The sequence below is a fragment of the Macaca fascicularis genome, chromosome 12 (assembly GCF_037993035.2).
Source record: "Macaca fascicularis isolate 582-1 chromosome 12, T2T-MFA8v1.1".
Classification (NCBI taxonomy): domain Eukaryota; kingdom Metazoa; phylum Chordata; class Mammalia; order Primates; family Cercopithecidae; genus Macaca; species Macaca fascicularis.
The window spans coordinates 104942908-104964418 of NC_088386.1; the positions used below are offsets into that span (position 1 = coordinate 104942908).

At 37.5% G+C, this 21511-nt stretch overlaps 1 long non-coding RNA gene across 1 annotated transcript in view; it reads right to left on the reverse strand.

The window, feature by feature from the left end:
- Positions 1-21511, reverse strand: part of LOC135966611 (uncharacterized) — a 228408-nt gene that overhangs the window by 97108 nt on the left and 109789 nt on the right. The window contains exon 3 of the long non-coding RNA XR_010580067.1: positions 5195-5371. This is a non-coding gene — a long non-coding RNA (uncharacterized lncRNA). The remainder of the gene's footprint in view (positions 1-5194; positions 5372-21511) is intronic.

Consider the following 21511-nt stretch of genomic DNA (forward strand, 5'->3'; position numbering starts at 1 on the left):
GACGTTTCTTTTTTTTTTTTTTTTTTTTGAGATGGAGTTTTGCTCTTGTTGCCCAGGCTGAAGTGCAGTGGCGCAATCTCCACTCACTGCAACCTCCACCTCCCAGGTTCGAGCAATTCTCCTGCCTCAGCCTCCCAAGTAGCTGGGATTACAGGCGCCCACCACCGTGCCCAGCTAATTTTTTGTATTTTCAGTAGAGACGGAGTTTTGCCATGTTGGGCAGGCTGGTCTTGAACTCCTGACCTCAGGTGATCTGCCTACCTCAGCCTTCCAGAGTGCTGGGATTATGGGTGTGAGCCACTGCGCCCGGCCTAGGTTTCTTTGTTGTTTGTTTTAAATAATTATACAGGAAATTACAAAGGTAGTACAGAGGTCCGTACTTTTAAGCCAGTTTCCACCATTGCTTGCATCATTCAGTAAATGAGACCAATTATTTGATAAAAGAATATCAAAGCTAGGAATTTGGTATCAGTACAAGGCATGTATATAGTTTTATGTCATTTTATTCCAGTAGATTTGTGTATCTACTATCAAAATCAAGATACAGAATTATCATCAGAAAGATCTCTCTTATTCTAATCCTTTATAGTCATATCTACTTGCATCCACCATCCATAATCACTGGCACACATTATTCTGTTTTCTATCTCTATAATTTTGTCATTTGTAGAATATTGTATGGATTCATACAGTATGTGACCTTTAAAATTGGTTTTAGTTACTTGGCTTACCACCCATGAGATCTTTTATGGGCTGAATCGTGCCCCCTCAAAACTCTTATGTTGAAGTCCTATGTCTTCAGTACTTCAGAGAGTGACTGCATTTGGAGACGGGGCTTTTAAAGAAGTGATTAAGTTAAAATGTGGCTATTAGGGTGGGCACTGACCCAACCTGACTAGTATTGTTAAAGAAGAAGTTTGGACATCTAAGGAGATACCAGGGATGCACAGGCACTCAGGAGTGATCTTGTGAGGATACAGTGAAAGGACAGCTATCAGCAAGCCAAGGATAGAGGCCTTAAAACAATCCAAACCTGCCCACACCTTCATCTTGCACTTCTAGCCTCCAAATCTGGGAGAAAATAAATTTCTGTTGTTTAAGTCACACAGATTGGTATTTTGTCATGGCAGCCCTAGCAAACTAATATAAGATCCACCCAATTTGGTGTATCTATCAAGAGTTCCTTCCTTTATATTGCTGAGTAGTATTTCAGGGTATGTTTGTTTCTGTTGCATTTTATGTAACCATTTACCTATGAGGAACATTTTGGTTGTTTCTAGTTTGGGGTTTATTGCAAATAAAGTTGCCATAAGCAATCATGCATGGGTTTTTGTGTGGACCTAAGTTTTTATTCTGGAGGGATAAATGCTGAGAACTGAAATTTCTGGGCTGCAAGGTAAGTTTATGTTTAGTTTTTAAAGAAACTACCAAACTATTTTCTAGAGTGACTAAATTGTCGTATTTTCTCACCAGCCATACATGTGTATCCAGTTTCTCCACATTCATGGCAGCATTTAGTGTCACCATGTGTTTGTTTTCACTTTTCTAACAGATGTATAGTGATATCTCATTGTGGTCTTCAGTTGCATTTCCCTAATGGCTACTCATGAACATCTTTTCATGTGGCAATTTGCCATCTATGTGTCTTCTTTGGTGAAGGGTCTCTTTACATTTTTCCCATTTTGCAATTATATGGTTTGGTGTTTAATGTTGAATCTTGAAAGGTATTTATATATTCTATAGATGAATATTTTATAAGATATGTGGTTTGTAAATATTTTCAGTTGGTAGCTTGTCTTTTCCTCCTCTTGAGATGATGCATAATTTTCAATTTTGATGAAATTCAATATATTTTTTTCTGGTTGTTTGTATGAGTTATTTATTGAAAATTAGACATTTAGGGGGTTATATTATAATTATCTGGACCTCATTTATATCTTACAGTTCATAGCCAAGGTCTCCTCTGACAGCATGCCTGCGGGGAAAAGAGAGACACCTTCTCATTGTTATCAGGCAAGTGTAGAAAACTCCCAGGTTTTCCTCTTGGCCTTCATTGACACCTGAGGGTAGAAAAGGCTCCTTACCACTGCTGGGTGGGGTTGGGAGTTGAGGCTTTCCACCAGGCTTTTGTGGATGCCGCCCTGGTTGGGATGGGGAGGGCCAGCTCATTATTGCTCTCTCATGGTAGTCTCCACTGACACTGCAGTGGGGTGGTTTTGTTACCAAGCTGAGGGTCAGAGGAAGTCTTAACCCCCCACGAGGCCTCCTCTGATAGTGCAGAGCTGGTGCAGTAAAAGCTCACTGACACCATGGGTGTGGGGGAGGCCTGCTTACCAGCTGGTAGAACCAAAAATCCTGGCTTCTTACTTGCCCTTCTCTGGCCCCATTTTGGTAGGGGATTGAGACACTCCATTATAGATTGGCAAGGGGAGAAGCCTTTTTCCCCTGAGCCTTTGCTGGTGGAGGTGGGGGTGGGGCCATAGTTCATACTGTTGTATTAGGCAGAGTAGAGCAATCGTCAAGAATAAAAATCATTTCACTTGCAAAACATGGATGGAACTGGAGGTCATTGTGTTAAGTGAAAAAATCTAGACACAAAACGACAATTAGCATCTGTACTTATATGTGGGGTCTAAGACAGCTGATCTCATGGACGTGGAGAGTAGAATTATCATTCTACTCCAGATATCAGAGGCTGGGAAGGATGTGGGTGTGAAGGGGAGGATGAAGAGAGGTTGGCAAATGGGTACTAATATACAGTGAGATAGAAAAAAATAAGTCCAGGCCAGGTATGTTGGCTCACGCCTGTAATCCCAGCACTTTGGGAGCCCGGGTGGGTGGATCACTTGAGGTCAGGAGTTTGAGACCAGCCTGGCCAACATGGCGAAACCCCATCTCTACTAAAAATACAAAAAGTAGCCAAGCATGGTGGTGCATGCCTGTAGTCTCAGTTACTCAGGAGGCTGAGGAGGGAGGATCACTTGAGACCAACCTAGAGGTCTAGGTTGTGGTTTGTAGTGAGCCGAGAGCACACCACTACACTCCAGCCTGGGAGACAGGAGTAAAACCCTGTCTACCCCCTCAAAAAAAAGAAAGAAAAAGAAAAAAGAAAGTCCTAACGTTTGATAGTAAAGTAGGGTGATTGTAGTTAACAAAAATGCACGATATATTTCAAAATAGCTAGAAGTGAGGATGTGAAATACTCTCAATATATTGAAATGATAAATGCTTGAAGTGATGGAAATTCTAAATGCCCTGCCTTGATAATGACACACTCTATGCATGTAACAAAATACTACTTGTACCCCATAATATGGAAAAACATTATGTATCAATAAAATCATCTAAAAGTTTCCTGTCTTTCTAGGCTGCCCTCTTAGTGGTTTTTTGACTAGTCACAGTTGTCTTTTCTTGAAGTTTTTTTCCTTTTCTCTTTTCTTTTTTTTTTGTCTGAGTCCATTAGAAATTCCTTGTTGCCAGCTTCTCCCATACTTACACTAGGGTATCCAAGAAATTCACACCATGTTATTCTTTGAGTTCTGAGGTCCCTAGCCAGTCTGTCTTCTCTTCTCTTCACCTGTCAGAACCTATTTATTTTATGGATAACATCTAGGGTTTTTAGCTATACTTAGCATGATAATGAAAAATTATTTAATGGGTACAATATACATTATTCAGGAGATGGATACCCTAAAAGCCCTGACATGACCACCATGTAACCTATACATGGAACAAAATTGCACATATATCCCAAAAATGTCTACAAATAAATTTTTTTTAATTAAAAAAGAAAGTATGTCCACTACATCTTCTCAGAAACTGAGTTTAAAAACTTACTTTTTCTTTTGATCTGCTTACATTTTCTTTTTTCACATAATAATGCTTTATTTTTATATGGGACTAAGATCTGCAACTCTCATAAAAATGTCATGTGGAAAATTAAGTAATAGGTATGAATTACCATAGAAGGAAGCAAAAGTATTACCGTGAAGAGCTGAGTGCATTTATATAATACTTAAAAATAACTGCAAAGGAATGAAAGAAGTGATTTTCACCATGACAAGTTGGTCCTTTCAAAATTATGCGGTTGATCTTTCAGAATGTAATTATTTGTTCTTACTGAAAGTTATTAGGAATATGTCCAATTATAACTCTTATATGTCAAGCTGGTAATATAAAGATTTAAAAGTGAAAACTCTAAAATTTCGTATGCTTTTTCAGTTTTATGTTAATGCATAGCTCTCAAGACATTTGCCAAGCCTTTTAGCAGATTCCTTTAGAGAGAGCCTGACAATATCAAGGACCTGGGAAAATGAGATAATTAAGCAGCGACATCATCAATCACAAAGATAGGATTCCGATGCTGTACAATTTTTCATCAGAGCCTCCTTAACATTTATTATGATAGAAATTGCTTTCAGGATGTGGCAGTATTTGGGCACTTAAGTTCAAACAGTGGAAAAGGTGCAACAGAAGAGAGAATGGAGATGGGCAGGAGGAGGGATAGTATAGTGGTTAGTGTACGCACTAAATTGAAACCTCCTCTGTATGAGTCCTAGATCCTATGACTGACTCTGAGGCCATAGAGTTTACTTAACCTAAGAGCCTTGATTTACTTATTTTTTAAAATGGGATTATTCTAATGCCTAACCTCAAAATTTCCTAAGGTATAAATTAAATAATATATCTGAAGTTTGTAGTTCACGTGGCATTATTACCCCTCCTACCAAGGAGATGTTGAGGATGACATTGACATCAATATCACAAGTGACTTTAATTTGAGGCACAGCAAAGGGAGCAGGAAGTATGCCTGTGAGCTCAAACTTGTCCTGGATAACTAGCAAATTGTTATCCTTGGTTATGGCACTCTCACCTTCAAAAGCTTGAATGAGCATACAGGTTGGTTGTCAGGATAGGTAGTGAAGGTCTGGGTCTGCTTGGTAAGAAAAGTATATTGCATTTCGTGGGAACAGTCATGACTCTACAGCAGCATCATTACCAAAGAGAAGAGGAGTAAATCCAAAAGTAGCAAATCTTGAACAGTTTAAGATTTGTCTTAAGATAGGATGGCTGCCTGGACAGCTGCACCGTAAGCAACAGCTTCATCAGGGTCAATGCTCTTGCTCAGTTCTTTTCCACTAAATAATTATTGAGGAAGCTTTTGGATCTAGGAGATACAGATGGAACCACTTACCAGGACAATAACATGAATCTGCAACTTTTCTAGTTTGGTGTCCTGAAGGGCTATCTCTATCGGGTCCTGGGTGCCATGGAACAGGACAGTATTCAGTTCTTCAAATGGGCATGAGTAATGGAGGTATACATATCTGTTCCTTCACAGAGAGAATCCATCTCAATACTGGCCTGGGTGCTGGAAGGGAGAATGCAATTAGCCCATCACAAGCAGTACAGAAGCATCACACAGCCCTGTTGTTCTCACTACTGTCCTTATGCTTGCATTTGAACTCAGCAATAAAATGTTTGATCATTTGGTTGTCAAAAATCTTCTCCACCTAAGTGGGTATTTCCAGCTATAGATTTGATCTCAAATATTTCATTCTCAAGAGTGAGGACAGACACGTCAAACATTTCATCTCTTAAGTCATAGATGAGCACACTTCTTTCAGCTCCAACCTTTATGTCTGCACCATAAGCAACAGAAGCAGCAGCTGGTTCTTTGAAAATTTTAAGTACATTGAGACCAGCAATGGTTCCAGGATCTTTGGTAGCTTGACATTAGAGTCATTAGGCCCTATGACCATAACATTGGAAATAGTCTTCCCAAGGTGAAATAATAATTTCATATTCTATGAGATAACCTACTTAGCACTTATACAGATGAAAATCTAGATAAGCCATTACAGCCATGAGCAATGCTAATGAACGTTTTTGCAAACTCTGGACGGGTGCTTGACATCCTTAATGATCTTCCTATTTTTCTCAGTTATCTGGTCATGAGCAACTGGCTCAGCTGAAGATGATTCATTTCATATGAGATCACCTTTAATGTGCTTTAATCCACTGTAACTCAACATTTAGTTGAAGTGGAAAATGTGGACAGGCATGATCCTCCAAAATGGCAACAGCAAACTGCAAAGCTCGCCCAAAACACATCGCCTGAACACCAGGGTCTTCAACTACCAATCAAGCCCCTCTACACTGTCTGAGAAAAAGAAATTTCTCTAACTTCCTCAGTTCATAATGATTTTAATATCTCGGGGTTTTTTTTTTTTTTTTTTCATGGTACTTCTAGGGCCAAAGAAAATTTAAAATATTTGGCAGCACCCTTGTGAGTTTACTGTGGTGTCCAGGGTGCCTTAAAGCCAGTTTAGCAACTGTGTTTCTAAAAATAATAGTTGTTTTTCATTGCCTTGTAAAATTCAAGATTTACATTCAGGAGTGGACACGTCCCTAAGGTATCAAAACTCTACATTTCAAGGCCTCTTACGTGTAGGAGTCTCTTCCATGGTCCTGATCAGGGAGAAACAAAATTGAGCATATAACAACAATTGTTTAAGAGAACCACTTCTCCTTCCTCCCAAGTCCCTTTGTGGTTTGGTAGTGTTAGAGTGTCCACGGGCACATATATATAGTATCTAGCTAAGGAGAAGTTAGCACTAGAGGAGAAACACAATTTGACATGAATGAAGTCACAGAGCTGTCTGTGGACAATCCTTCTAATCAAATACGAAAATAATTTAAGTGTAGGATTGTTTTCGTTTTGGTCAATACCCATGCACAATGACATTTCCTGTAGTAACATACTTGATAGTGAAGCCTACATAATTATATATAAAATCTCCTCTTTTTCCCATTGTTAGTGGGAATTTCCCAAAACAAAATTTACCATAACACATTCATTTGTAGGACATAAACTTGCAAAATTAGAACCAACAGCAAATATCTATATAATCTGAAGTTGCAGGTTTTATGAATCACAGACACCAATTAAACAAATTTAATCTACCATGCTAGGACCTTTTTCTTCTATCTTTAAAAATTATGATACAATTTTCTTTCATTTAAAACAAGGATCAATAATATCAAGCCAAAATATAGGGGAAAATATATTGTAATTTTATTTATTTATTTTGAGACTTCGTCACCCAGGTTGGAGTGCAGTGGCACGATCCTTCTGCCTCAGCCCCTCAAATAACTGGGACTACAGGTGTGCCACCAGGCCCGGCTAATATTTGTAATTTTTGTAGAGGTGGGGTTTCACCATGTTGCCCATATTGGTCTTAAACTCCTGAGCTCAAGCAATCTGCCCACCTCTGTCTCCCAAAGTACTGGGATTGCAGGCATGAGCCACCATACGCGGTCATAAAGATATTTTATAATTATGCCATTTGTCATGTTTTAGTTTATTGTGATTTTTTTCTCATTCACAGTAAATATTCTGTTTTATTTTTCTAACTTTGATTCCTTTTTCTTAAAGATGGTACTTTAAATCATGTAAAATCGAGGCCTGAAAAATACCTGTCTACCTCTAGCCATGATGTAAGTGAAACATTTCTTTAACCTATTTCAAATAATTTTATTTTCCTTTTTGCTTTCTGCATCTTGGCTTACACTTTCCATTTGTCTCTGAAACCTAGTGCAAAAATAATTTATGTGCTCACTCCATTTTTGTATTTTATCCTTTTCAGAAGAGAAACATTTTCAAAAAGTCTTTTCGCTTTTTCAAAGTTCTCTCAATTTTATGCTCTGGTGTTCTTAAAGTATTATATGAGCATCATAATACTGATTTTTCAAACAAGAAAAATCTCATCTGCAGTCCCATGTTCTTTCAGCATTATTCCCAGTAGACAAGATATGGAGTCAGTCTACATGTCCATCAAAGAATGAATGGAGAAAAAAAAATATAGTGTCTATACACAATGGAGTACTTTTCAGCTTTAACAAAAAGAAGGAAATCCGTTCCTTTGTGATAATATAGATGAACATGCAGGGCACTATGTTAAGTGAAACAAGCCAGGCACAGAAATACAAATACCGCATGATCTCACCAATGTGGAATCTAAAAAATGTTGAATACATAAAAGCAAGGAGTAGAATAGCGGTTCTGGCTATGTGGGGGGTTGGGGCAGTAGGTAGGGAGATGTTGATCAAAGGATACGACAAAAGTATTTTTTAAAAAAATAATACATAAATACATCTCATAAACTCCACACAATGTACACATGTCCTCATTAGTAGTGCTGTACTCTCCCCTTTTCCTTCTTTCAAACCTACTGCCCTTCACAGCTGTTTGTCTTGGGTTTCTCCCAACACCACCCTCACCTCCAGAATCAGCCCTCTTCACTCCATCTCTTTATGAGCTTCTGTTTTCTTTTTATCCTCTTGTTCAATCACAAAAGCACAGGAATGGATTTATCAAGGACAAAATTCTTATGTGGTGTCTGAGAGAAGAAGGCATTCAGGTAATGCCTGTGCCAGTGTTTTCATGCCATCAAGCATGTGTATGAGAAAGAGGGGCTGCAATTTATTCAGGGCTTATCGCATCCTAAGTTCAGTGGGACCTATGGATGAGGTCATTTAATTCTCATAAGAACACTATAACTTGGGAATATCTCCATATCTTAAATGAGAAAACTGAGGCCCACAGAAGTTGTTGACTTGTCTGAGGGTGCAGCTGTGACTAGTACTCAAGTCCGTCTGACCCCCTGGTTTGTATTCTTAGCTTCTATGTGAGGCTTCCTTTCTAATCAAAAGTTGCATAAAGTTTCACATTCCCAAAATATTCTTCAAAGCATCATAAATAACTTCATAAAGGGCAAGGTGTGTTCATTTGAAGGTGAGTGATTCTGTAAAAGACTGAAATTTTACTGAAGTCAACATTATGGAATAACTAGGTGAGCTCACTGGTATTACAGGTGTAGGTAAAGAATGAGATGTGGATTCAAAATAAAAAGCCTAATTTCTGTGTCATTTATTATCTAAGCTTAGAGGCAAATTACAAAAAAAAAATCATAAAAATATGCGAAGAATGGAATATTCCTGGTGGGAAAAAAGTATGTACCTTACATTGTCACTGTTAAGAACAAAAAATTACAACATTTGCATTTGCTTTATGAAATCCATACAGCATTAGTGACCTCAAGTCAAATACATATACACACTACACAAGACACATACACATACACACACAATTGCACACTCAGTCAACCTTGTTTTTAATGGTGATATCATTGTGAACTTATAAGTGAGATAGCTCACGTAGCAGAGTATTGTGATATTAGCCATGATGTACTAACCATCTACAGATGTTAGCTTATTGTAATAATAATAAAATAATTAATTTTAAAGACATAAACTATACTTATTAGTTACTAAGGATAAATAAGTGAAGTAACATTACATTCATTTTAACCTGAATTAATACAAATAAGGTGAAATGGATGGCTTACTGATTGTCTATAAGGAGCAAACCTATAAAATATCAAGTATTGTCACTGCTTGAATATGAAAATGGAAGCTGTGAATAATAACCGCCTGGTCAGGGAGAGAAATAAGTTTAAAGATATTAACAAATCTAGAGCACTTTCACAATATGTCAATGTAGTTAAAATGAAAAAATGTTTATCTTCCAGGTGGCAATTAAGTATTTGTGAGAAATTCTGGCACCCAAATTGACAGGCAACTAAGTGAAATAAATTGACTAACAGAGCATAAAAGTGAAAAAAAACACAGGTTGTCATTGGAACAAGCTGGTTAAATATGACTGAATTAATGAGTTTTAATAAATCCACATACTACAGATTTTCTACTAATTGGAAACCTAACAAAATTAAGTATGTATGACATTTAAAAATTATTTTTCAGAACTACTTTGGAACTGTTAAATTTAGAGGAAACTTTCCTAATAGATACAAAATATATAGTGAAAGAGCCAGCAATTTTTTTAATTTACCATTTTATTATTTTTTAAGTACAGTTCTAAGACTGTATATATTTACACTGTTGTACAATCATTATTACCATCCATCTCCAGAAATTTTCATCTTCCCTAACTGAAACTCTGTACTCCTTAAATACTAACTCTCCATCCCACCTACCCCACTCCTGCCCAGTTCCTGACAACCAACTTTCTGCTTTTCATCTCTAAGATTTTGAGCATTCAGGGAATCTTATGTAAGAAAAATCATAGAATATTTGTCCTTATGTAACTGGCTTATTTCACTTGGCATAACATCTGCAATTAGGATATTATTTTAGAGCAAGAGTTTTAAGCTACAGTCTATATAGCCAGCTATATTTGTTGTATTAGGCTGATCTACTTTAATGATATTTAAATGTATATTTGAATGCTTCAACTAATGAGCATTTTGTGATGAGCAGAATATCCTGTAAAAGACTGAAATTTTACTGAAGTCAACATTATAGAATAACTAGGTAAGCTCACTACTAGATTCTTAAAGGTGTTTATGTAGCCAAAACATTAAAAATGTCTGATTTTGAGGTTCCATACTAAATTAATCTGATATTAAGATAAAGCACGGGGGGGGTGCGGAGCAAGATGGCCGAATAGGAACAGCTCCAGTCTCCAACTCCCAGTGCCAGCGACACAGAAGACCGGTGATTTCTGCATTTTCAACTGAGGTTCTGGGTTCATATCACTAGGGAGTGCCGGACAATCGGTGCTGGTCAGCTGCTGCAGCCCGACCAGCGAGAGCTGAAGCAGGGCGAGGCATCGCCTCACCTGGGAAGCGCAAGGGGAAAGGGAATCCCTTTTCCTAGCCAGGGGAACTGAGACACACAACACCTGGAAAATCAGGTAACTCCCACCCCAATACTGCGCTTTAAGCAAACAGGCACACCAGGAGATTATATCCCACACCTGGCCGGGAGGGTCCCACGCCCACGGAGCCTCCCTCATTGCTAGCACAGCAGTCTGCGATCTAACTGCAAGGCAGCAGTGAGGCTGGGGGAGGGGCGCCCGCCATTGCTGAGGCTTAAGTAGGTAAACAAAGCCGGGGCGCCCGCCATTGCTGAGGCTTAAGTAGGTAAACAAAGCCGCTGGGAAGCTCGAACTGGGTGGAGCTCACAGCAGCTCAAGGAAACCTGCCTGTCTCTGTAGACTACACCTCTGGGGACAGGGCACAGATAACAACAAAAGCAGCAGAAACCTCTGCAGACGCAAACGACTCTGTCTGACAGCTTTGAAGAGAGCAGTGGATCTCCCAACACGGAGGTTGAGATCTGAGAAGGGACAGACTCCCTGCTCAAGTGGGTCCCTGACCCCTGAGTAGCCTAACTGGGAGACATCCCACACTAGGGGCAGTCTGACACCCCACACCTCACAGGGTGGAGTACACTCCTGAGAGGAAGCCTCCAAAGCAAGAATCAGACAGGTACACTCGCTGTTCAGCAATATTCTATCTTCTGCAGCCTCTGCTGCTGACACCCAGGCAAACAGGGTCTGGAGTGGACCTCAAGCAATCTCCAACAGACCTACAGCTGAGGGTACTGACGGTTAGAAGGAAAACTATCAAACAGGAAGGACACCTACACCAAAACCCCGTCAGTACGTCACCATCATCAAAGACCAGAGGCAGATAAAACCACAAAGATGGGGAAAAAGCAGGGCAGAAAAGCTGGAAATTCAAAAAATAAGAGCGCATCTCCCCCGGCAAAGGAGCGCAGCTCATCACCAGCAACGGATCAAAGCTTGACGGAGAATGACTTTGACGACATGAGAGAAGAAGGCTTCAGTCCATCAAACTTCTCAGAGCTAAAGGAGGAATTACGTACCCAGTGCAAAGAAACTAAAAATCTTGAAAAAAAAGTGGAAGAATTGATGGCTAGAGTAATTAATGCAGAGAAGGTCATAAACAAAATGAAAGAGATGAAAACCATGACATGAGAAATACGTGACAAATGCACAAGCTTCAGTAACTGACTCGATCAACTGGAAGAAAGAGTATCAGCGATTGAGGACCAAATGAACGAAATGAAGCGGGAAGAGAAACCAAAAGAAAAAAGAAGAAAAAGAAATGAACAAAGCCTGCAAGAAGTATGGGATTATGTAAAAAGACCAAATCTACGTCTGATTGGGGTGCCTGAAAGTGAGGGGGAAAATGGAACCAAGTTGGAAAACACTCTTCAGGATATCATCCAGAAGAACTTCCCCAACCTAGTAGGGCAGGCCAACATTCAAATCCAGGAAATACAGAGAACGCCACAAAGATACTCCTCGAGAAGAGCAACTCCAAGACACATAATTGGCAGATTCACCAAAGTTGAAATGAAGGAAAATATCTTAAGGGCAGCCAGAGAGAAAGGTCGGGTTACCCACAAAGGGAAGCCCATCAGACTAACAGCAGATCTCTCGGCAGAAACTCTACAAGCCAGTAGAGTGGGGGCCAATATTCAACATTCTTAAAGAAAAGAATTTTAAACCCAGAATTTCATATCCAGCCAAACTAAGTTTCATAAGTGAAGGAGAAATAAAATCCTTTACAGATAAGCAAATGCTTAGAGATTTTGTCACCACTAGGCCTGCCTTACAAGAGACCCTGAAGGAAGCACTAAACATGGAAAGGAACAACCGGTACCAGCCATTGCAAAAACATGCCAAAATGTAAAGACCATTGAGGCTAGGAAGAAACTGCATCAACTAACGAGCAAAATAACCAGTTAATATCATAATGGCAGGATCAAGTTCACACATAACAATCTTAACCTTAAATGTAAATGGACTAAATGCTCCAATTAAAAGACACAGACTGGCAAACTGGACAAAGAGTCAAGACCCATCAGTCTGCTGTATTCAGGAGACCCATCTCACACGCAGAGACATATATAGACTCAAAATAAAGGGTTGGAGGAAGATTTATCAAGCAAATGGAGAACAAAAAAAAGCAGGGGTTGCAATACTAGTTTCTGATAAAACAGACTTTAAACCATCAAAGATCAAAAGAGACAAAGAAGGCCATTACATAATGGTAAAGGGATCAATTCAACAGGAAGAGCTAACTATCCTAAATATATATGCACCCAATACAGGAGCACCCAGATTCATAAAGCAAGTCCTTAGAGACTTACAAAGAGACTTAGACTGCCCATGCAATAATAATGGGAGACTTCAACACTCCACTGTCAACAGTAGACAGATCAACGAGACAGAAAGTTAACAAGGATATCCAGGAATTGAACTCATCTCTGCAGCAAGCAGACCTAATAGACATCTATAGAACTCTCCACCCCAAATCAACAGAATATACATTCTTCTCAGCACCACATCGCACTTATTCCAAAATTGACCACATAATTGGAAGTAAAGCACTCCTCAGCAAATGTACAAGAACAGAAATTATAACAAACTGTCTCTCAGACCACAGTGCAATCAAACTAGAACTCAGAATTAAGAAACTCACTCAAAACCGCTCAACTACATGGAAACTGAACAACCTGCTCCTGAATGACTACTGGGTACATAACGAAATGAAGGCAGAAATAAAGATGTTCTTTGAAACCAATGAGAACAAAGATACAACATACCAGAATCTCTGGGACATATTTAAAGCAGTGTGTAGAGGGAAATTTATAGCACTAAATGTCCACAAGAGAAAGCAGGAAAGATCTAAAATTGACACTCTAACATCACAATTAAAAGAACTAGAGAAGCAAGAGCAAACACATTCGAAAGCTAGCAGAAGGCAACAAATAACTAAGATCAGAGCGGAACTGAAGGAGATAGAGACACAAAAAACCCTCCAAAAAATCAATGAATCCAGGAGTTGGTTTTTTGAAAAGATCAACAAAATTGACAGACCTCTAGCAAGACTAATAAAGAAGAAAAGAGAGAAGAATCAAATAGACGCAATAAAAAATGATAAAGGGGATATCACCACCGACCCCACAGAAATACAAACTACCATCAGAGAATACTATAAACACCTCTACGCAAATAAACTAGAAAATCTAGAAGAAATGGATAATTTCCTGGACACTTACACTCTTCCAAGACTAAATCAGGAAGAAGTTGAATCCCTGAATAGACCAATAGCAGGCTCTGAAATTGAGGCAATAATTAATAGCCTACCAACCAAAAAAAGTCCAGGACCAGATGGATTCACAGCTGAATTCTACCAGAGGTACAAGGAGGAGCTGGTACCATTCCTTCTAAACTAATCCAATCAATAGAAAAAGAGGGAATCCTCCCTAACTCATTTTATGAGGCCAACATCATCCTGATACCAAAGCCTGGCAAAGACATAAGAAAAAAAGAGAATTTTAGACCAATATCCCTGATGAACATCGATGCAAAAATCCTCAATAAAATACTGGCAAACTGGATTCAGCAGTACATCAAAAAGCTTATCCACCATGATCAAGTGGGCTTCATCCCTGGGATGCAAGGCTGGTTCAACATTTGCAAATCAATAAACATAATCCAGCATATAAACAGAACCAAAGACAAGAACCACATGATTATCTCAATAGATGCAGAAAAGGCTTTTGACAAAATTCAACAGCCCTTCATGCTAAAAACGCTCAATAAATTCGGTATTGATGGAACGTACCTCAAAATAATAAGAGCTATTTATGACAAACCCACAGCCAATGTCATACTGAATGGGCAAAAACTGGAAAAATTCCCTTTGAAAACTGGCACAAGACAGGGATGCCCTCTCTCACCACCCCTATTCAACACAGTGTTGGAAGTTCTGACTAGGGCAATCAGGCAAGAGAAAGAAATCAAGGGTATTCCGTTAGGAAAAGAAGAAGTCAAATTGTCTCTCTTTGCAGATGACATGATTGTATATTTAGAAAACCCCATTGTCTCAGCCCAAAATCTCCTTAAGCTGATAAGCAACTTCAGCAAAGTCTCAGGATACAAAATTAATGTGCAAAAATCACAAGCATTCTTAGACACCAGTAACAGACAAACAGAGAGCCAAATCATGAATGAACTTCCATTCACAATTGCTTCAAAGAGAATAAAATGCCTAGGAATCCAACTTACAAGGGATGTAAAGGACCTCTTCAAGGAGAACTACAAACCACTGCTCAGTGAAATAAAAGAGGACACAAATGGAAGAACATACCATGCTCATGGATAGGAAGAATCAATATCGTGAAAATGGCCATACTGCCCAAGGTTATTTATAGATTCAATGCCATCCCCATCAAGCTACCAATGAGTTTCTTCACAGAATTGGAAAAAAACTGCTTTAAAGTTCATATGGAACCAAAAAAGAGCCCGCATCTCCAAGACAATCCTAAGTCAAAAGAACAAAGACGGAGGCATCACGCTACCTGACTTCAAACTATACTACAAGGCTACAGTAACCAAAACAGCATAGTACGGGTACCAAAACAGAGATATAGACCAATGGAACAGAACAGAGCCCTCAGAAATAATACCACACATCTACAGCCATCTGATCTTTGACAAACCTGAGAGAAACAAGAAATGGGGAAAGGATTCCCTATTTAATAAATGGTGCTGGGAAAATTAGCTAGCCATAAGTAGAAAGCTGAAACTGGATCCTTTCCTTACTCCTTATACGAAAATTAATTCAAGATGGATTAGAGACTTAAATGTTAGACCTAATACCATAAAAACCCTAGAGGAAAACCTAGGTAGTACCATTCAGGACATAGGCATGGGCAAAGACTTCATGTCTAAAACACCAAAAGCAATGGCAGCAAAAGCCAAAATGGGATCTAATTAAACTAAAGAGCTTCTGCACAGCAAAAGAAACTACCATCAGAGTGCACAGGCAACCTACAGAATAGGAGAAAATTTTTGCAATCTACTCATCTGACAAAGGGCTAATATCCAGAACCTACAAAGAACTCAAACACATTTACAAGAAAAAAGCAAACAACCCCATCAAAAAGTGGGCAAAGCATATGAACTGACATTTCTCAAAAGAAGACATTCATACAGCCAACAGACACATGAAAAAATGCTCATCATCACTGGCCATCAGAGAAATGCAAAACAAAACCACAATGACATACCATCTCACACCAGTTAGAATAGCAATCATTAAAAAGTCAGGAAACAACAGGTGCTGGAGAGGATGTGGAGAAATAGGAACACTTTTACACTGTTGGTGGGATTGTAAACTAGTTCAACCATTATGGAAAACAGTATGGCGATTCCTCAAGGATCTAGAACTAGATGTACCATATGACCCAGCCATCCCATTACTGGGTATATACCCAAAGGATTATAAATCTTGCTGCTATAAAGACACATGCACACGTATGTTCATTGCAGCACTATTCACAATAGCAAAGACTTGGAATCAACCCAAATGTCCATCAGTGACAGACTGGATTAAGAAAATGTGGCACATATACACCATGGAATACTATGCAGCCATAAAAAAGGATGAGTTCGTGTCCTTTGTAGGGACATGGATGCAGCTGGAAACCATCATTCTTAGCAAACTATCACAAGAACAGAAAACCAAACACCACATGTTCTCACTCATAGGTGGGAACTGAACAATGAGATCACTTGGACTCGGGAAGGGGGACATCACACACCGGGGCCTATTATGGGGGGGGAGGGGGGAGGGATTGCATTGGGAGTTATACCTGATGTAAATGACGAGTTGTTGTGTGCTGACGAGTTGATGGGTGCAGCACAGCAACATGGCACAAGTATACATATGTAACAAACCTGCACGTTATGCACATGTACCCTAGAACTTAAAGTATAATAACAATAATAATAATAAAAGATAAAACACAAACTGAAAAATGTTAAAACCTGAGAAGAAACTCAATAAAAATACAAAAAGTTATTACATTGATAATTGGAAAAATAAAAGTCTAACAAAGTTAAAGGAAAATACATGTTAACAGAATGTAGACTTTATTAAGGATTCTATTGTCCTGCTCTGAAGTAGGACAAAATTTTCTGAGGCATTATATTAGGGTTACAGAGAATTCAGTTTGGGAACAAGAGTTGAAAACTTTTGAAGGAAATGTAACATTTTTTTTTCAACTGTGTAGTTTAAAATAAGCATGGAAAATAAATTGATTAGATTTATTGTCTTTAAAGGAGCATAAGAAAAAATAAATAGCATGTTTTAGTAACAAGTGAAAATAGGGCCAATTAATTACATAATTTTAAAAAATATTTTGACAATTATTTTATTATTAAATAGTAGATGGGTTCTGAATTAAGTCTAAAGCAAACATATCACAGAGTTAAAATTAGAGAATTTTTAAATGACATATTTCATTGTCTATCTTCTATTGCTTTGAAAACTTCCTTTAAAATAAGTCAATCATGCAAGTTTTACTATTGCTGTCCAAAATAAACTTATCAATTATTCCTCAGGAATATCCCCAGGCCAAATTCTAAGGACCTGCAGTTTCTACCTCTCTAGGGGCAAAAGTGACACTGATGCTATGACCTTAATATCTTAAAACAGAGGTCTCTTAAAACAGAGAGCACTTCTTATATAAAACAGGATAGGTAGTAAGCCCACATGCATATGGTGTCATTTCAGGAGTCATTTTAGAACCTACTCACCTTCATATTTTCAGTTTTCTCGAACATGATACTTTAAAGATTGCTATATGAAATTCCATAATTAGCAATAGATCTGATGACATGACTTATCTGTCGCTCTTTGTATCAGCAACAAAACTTGTGTGCAAGCAACAGAACTGCCTCTGATTTTCTTAGGAAAGGAAAAATAAAATCTATTGGAAGTATGTACAATTGATAATATAGGAGAAAACCAGCCATGGAAAATTGGCCAACATTAAGGTAGTTTTAAAATGTTTAAAGAGCACAAAACCTTTTTTTAGGAAAAAAATCAGTAATTTTTTAGCCTGGATATTACATCAATGGTTGTATACTGCAACTTCTGCTTCTGAACACTACCATTAAGACTCCACCAGTGGATTCTAACTAATACTTATCGTGGCTTCCCAGAAAGGAGCAATAGACAAGGCTAACTCATGTGCTTAAGCCCCTATCTCTAAGACCTAAGAGAGAAGTGGGATTTGTCTACACTGATACCAAAAAGTAGAAATTCCTTTGTATCAGTCAGTGAATAGTGAGTAACAGAGGATTGAGTCTAGACATTTCAGATAAAATAGTATTTAAGACAGGAATTTAGGCACTTAGAAAACCACAGGACAGCATGAAATGACAAAGTCATGGGGGAACTGCCTCCAGCTTTCAGATTTACTTCCATCCCTGAGGATCTCAGGATGTACCTGATATTGGTCAGGAGTTGCAGTTGCCTGTAGTATTGGGATAGGTAACTTGTGGTGGAATTCTTAGATGATGTTCCTAAAGCAATCTCTGCAGAAGCCCGTTATTGACTTGCCATTGCTGGAAGAGGAAAAGAGCTTCTGGTTGCTTTCAACTTTCCCAATTTTGTGTAATGTCTCATTGTTTGACTATAGGGGAAAATCATCTACGAAAGGATTTTGGAAAATATAGTTCCCAAATTTCCAGCCCTTGTGATAAATGGGGGACCCTAGAAGAGGAAGAAGGTGTACTTGAGTGCAAATGGCAATGTGGCACACTTTCAAACTGTCAAAACACATAATTGGGAATTTCCTGACACAGAAGTGGAAGTTACATGTTAGCGAAGCCCAAAAATGGCAAAATGACTTTGCACTAATAAAATTCAGTATATTCTGAGAAATATATAATTTATTAAATTATTTCTCAAAACAAATACTGCATTAACAAAAATAAGGTTAAATTACTAGGATGTTGAAGGCCAGGGAGCAGTCATGTCCATTGGAGAAGCAATGATAGTGTAAAAAGAGACTAGAACTTCAAAGGACACATTTCTCCTACTTGACAATTCTGCAGAGAGTTGGGGCTATATACAGGGATTCAGCAGAAGGTAATCCTTGATGCTCACTGTTCTAGGCCAACTTGTGTGTGATGGAGTGTAAAACTACCCACTCAAACTAGGTCATGGAAAAATGGGGTTGGATGGATGGATAGATAGATGTACATATAATATTTTCTGGACACATGGTCATTACTATACAGTGGAAATTTTTTATAAGCTAGCATTTCTATTAAACATATGGTTAGACATAAAGTACAGCACATATTAATATATGAGACCATTGATATTAGAAATGTTTAGTAGCAATATGATTGCCACTTCCAAAGATAGCTAGAAAAGAATCAACAAAAATGTTAAAAAGCTGAAACACTTTATCTCTGTTCTGATTTATATAGATAAAGATTGACTTAGATTATTTGATATAATTTTTTTTTTTTTTTTTTTTTTTTTTTTTTTTTTGAGACAGAGTCTTGATCTGTCACCCAGGCTGGAGTGCAAAGGTGCAATCTTGGCTCACTGCAAACTCCACCTCCTGGGTGGATTTGTATAAATAAAGACTGACTGAGAATATTTGATATAATTCACCTTTTTTTTTGTTTTTGAGACAGACTCTCGATCTGTCACCCAGGCTGGAGTGCAATGGTGCAATCTTGGCTCACTGCAAACTCCACCTCCTGGGTTCAAGCTATTCTCCTGCCTCAGCATCCTGAGTAGCTGGGATTACAGGCACCTGCCATGACGCTTGGCTAATTTTTGCTGTTGTTGTTGTTGCTGATGATGTTTTTGTTGTTATTTTTAGTAGAGACAGGGTTTCACCATGTTGGCTAGTCTGGTTTTTAATTTTTTTTTAATTTATTGACATGTGACTTCCTAATAGCTTGTCAAAAAATGTACCAAGTTATTTCTTTGTAATTACTTTAAGTCGTATGTCATAGTATGTGAATCTTCATCATCATAGAGAAGAATGCAACTCTACCTCTGCCTGACTCTTTTTATGTATTGTATTTGGTGAGATAACAGAGTTTAATATTTAAAAGTGTTGGCTCTAGAATTAGATTCTCTGGTTCTAGATGTTGCTTCATCACTTATTAGTGGTGTAACCATAGGACACTTACTTCAATTCACTAGGATTAATTTTTTTCATTTATAAATTAAAGATAAAAATAATAACCATCTCAAAGTATTATTGTTAGAATAAAACTATATAACATTTAAACACAGTGAACAGTACACATTATACAATGTTACCAATTTGTATTATTACTAATGTCTTCAGGGAGAACATAGTTACAACTTTAAAACTAATGATGCTAGAAGGATTTTATAATTTTGATCTTGAGAACAATTTAGTATTTTCAAAGTTAGATTTAAAACAAATTTATTTTAAAATTGCGTTTGAATCAAATTAAAATTTATGGTTAGTCACCAAATTAGGGCAGCTTTTTTGTAAAAATGATAACCTAATAATCAATGTTCATCTGGTTAAAAAAATTACAGTACATTCCAATGATGGAATAAAATTCAGGCTTAAAAATAAATAATAACTTTTTTTACATTCTAATATACAACAATCTCTAGGATACATCATTATGTGAAAAATGCAGGGTTCAAGAGAGTATATTTAGTATTCCATCAGTTATATAAAAATAGAAATAAAACATTGTGTGTGTGTATATACATTATATATTACTATATAATATTATATATATTATCTATAATATTATATATATATATAAATTTGCCTGTAAAAATTAAAACTGGTTGCTGGCAGAAAGGGACTTAGATGGTTGAAAGAAAGAGGTGGCAAGAATACTTTCATTTCCTTATATATGTGTATCTTCTGAGTTTATATATATATATAATCTGTGTATGTAAATACACATATAAATTTAGAAGACAAACAAGTACATACACACACATACATATACACACACACATATATATAAAATACAATTTAAAAAAAAAGAGTAACAATGGGGTGTTTAAAGAAAGTCTAATAGAGGTGTATGCTAAGAGAAACAAGGAGGTGGGCTAAACCAGGGGTGTCAAGGGTTCAGACATAAACCAGCCCAAGCTCCATTATTTCAAGGTCATTTTATTATAATTGCCATTCTTTCTTTGATCCATCCTTTCAATACTAAACACATCCTTTCAAACAAACAAACAAAGAAAAATGCACTGCTATTGGCCATCTACACATTTCTTACATCCACATCGGTCCTCCTGAGTTGCTGCAAATTTCACTGAAAGCTTATTGAATTGGAGAAACTATCTTGGTTGTCCACATCAGCCTGGCACATGATAAGTAGTAAAGATTTGATGAATGAATCGGCGATAAAAAACAGCTACATTCCAGAATTTGATCCAGAATTGATCTCCTTGTTGCCATTTTATGGGATATGATATATTTGCGAGATAAAAAATATTCTAATATACAACGGTGTTCTTTCACCGTTCTGTATTTTGTGACTCAATTATAAGGTACATTTTTTTTTTGTTAGATAACATGAGTCTTTTCTCTTTTTTCTTCTCTACATAAATTTTGTTGCTACTTTAGTAACTATTGTTCATGATCAACTGTTACTTTGTAAAGTATCTAAATTTTAATCTATTAACTCAATTTGACATTTATTACTTTAGAGTAAAACATTTTCAAGATGAAGCACTGCTGCTTCTTTCAGGCTTCTAACTCCTAAATCTTTTTGTAATTTCAC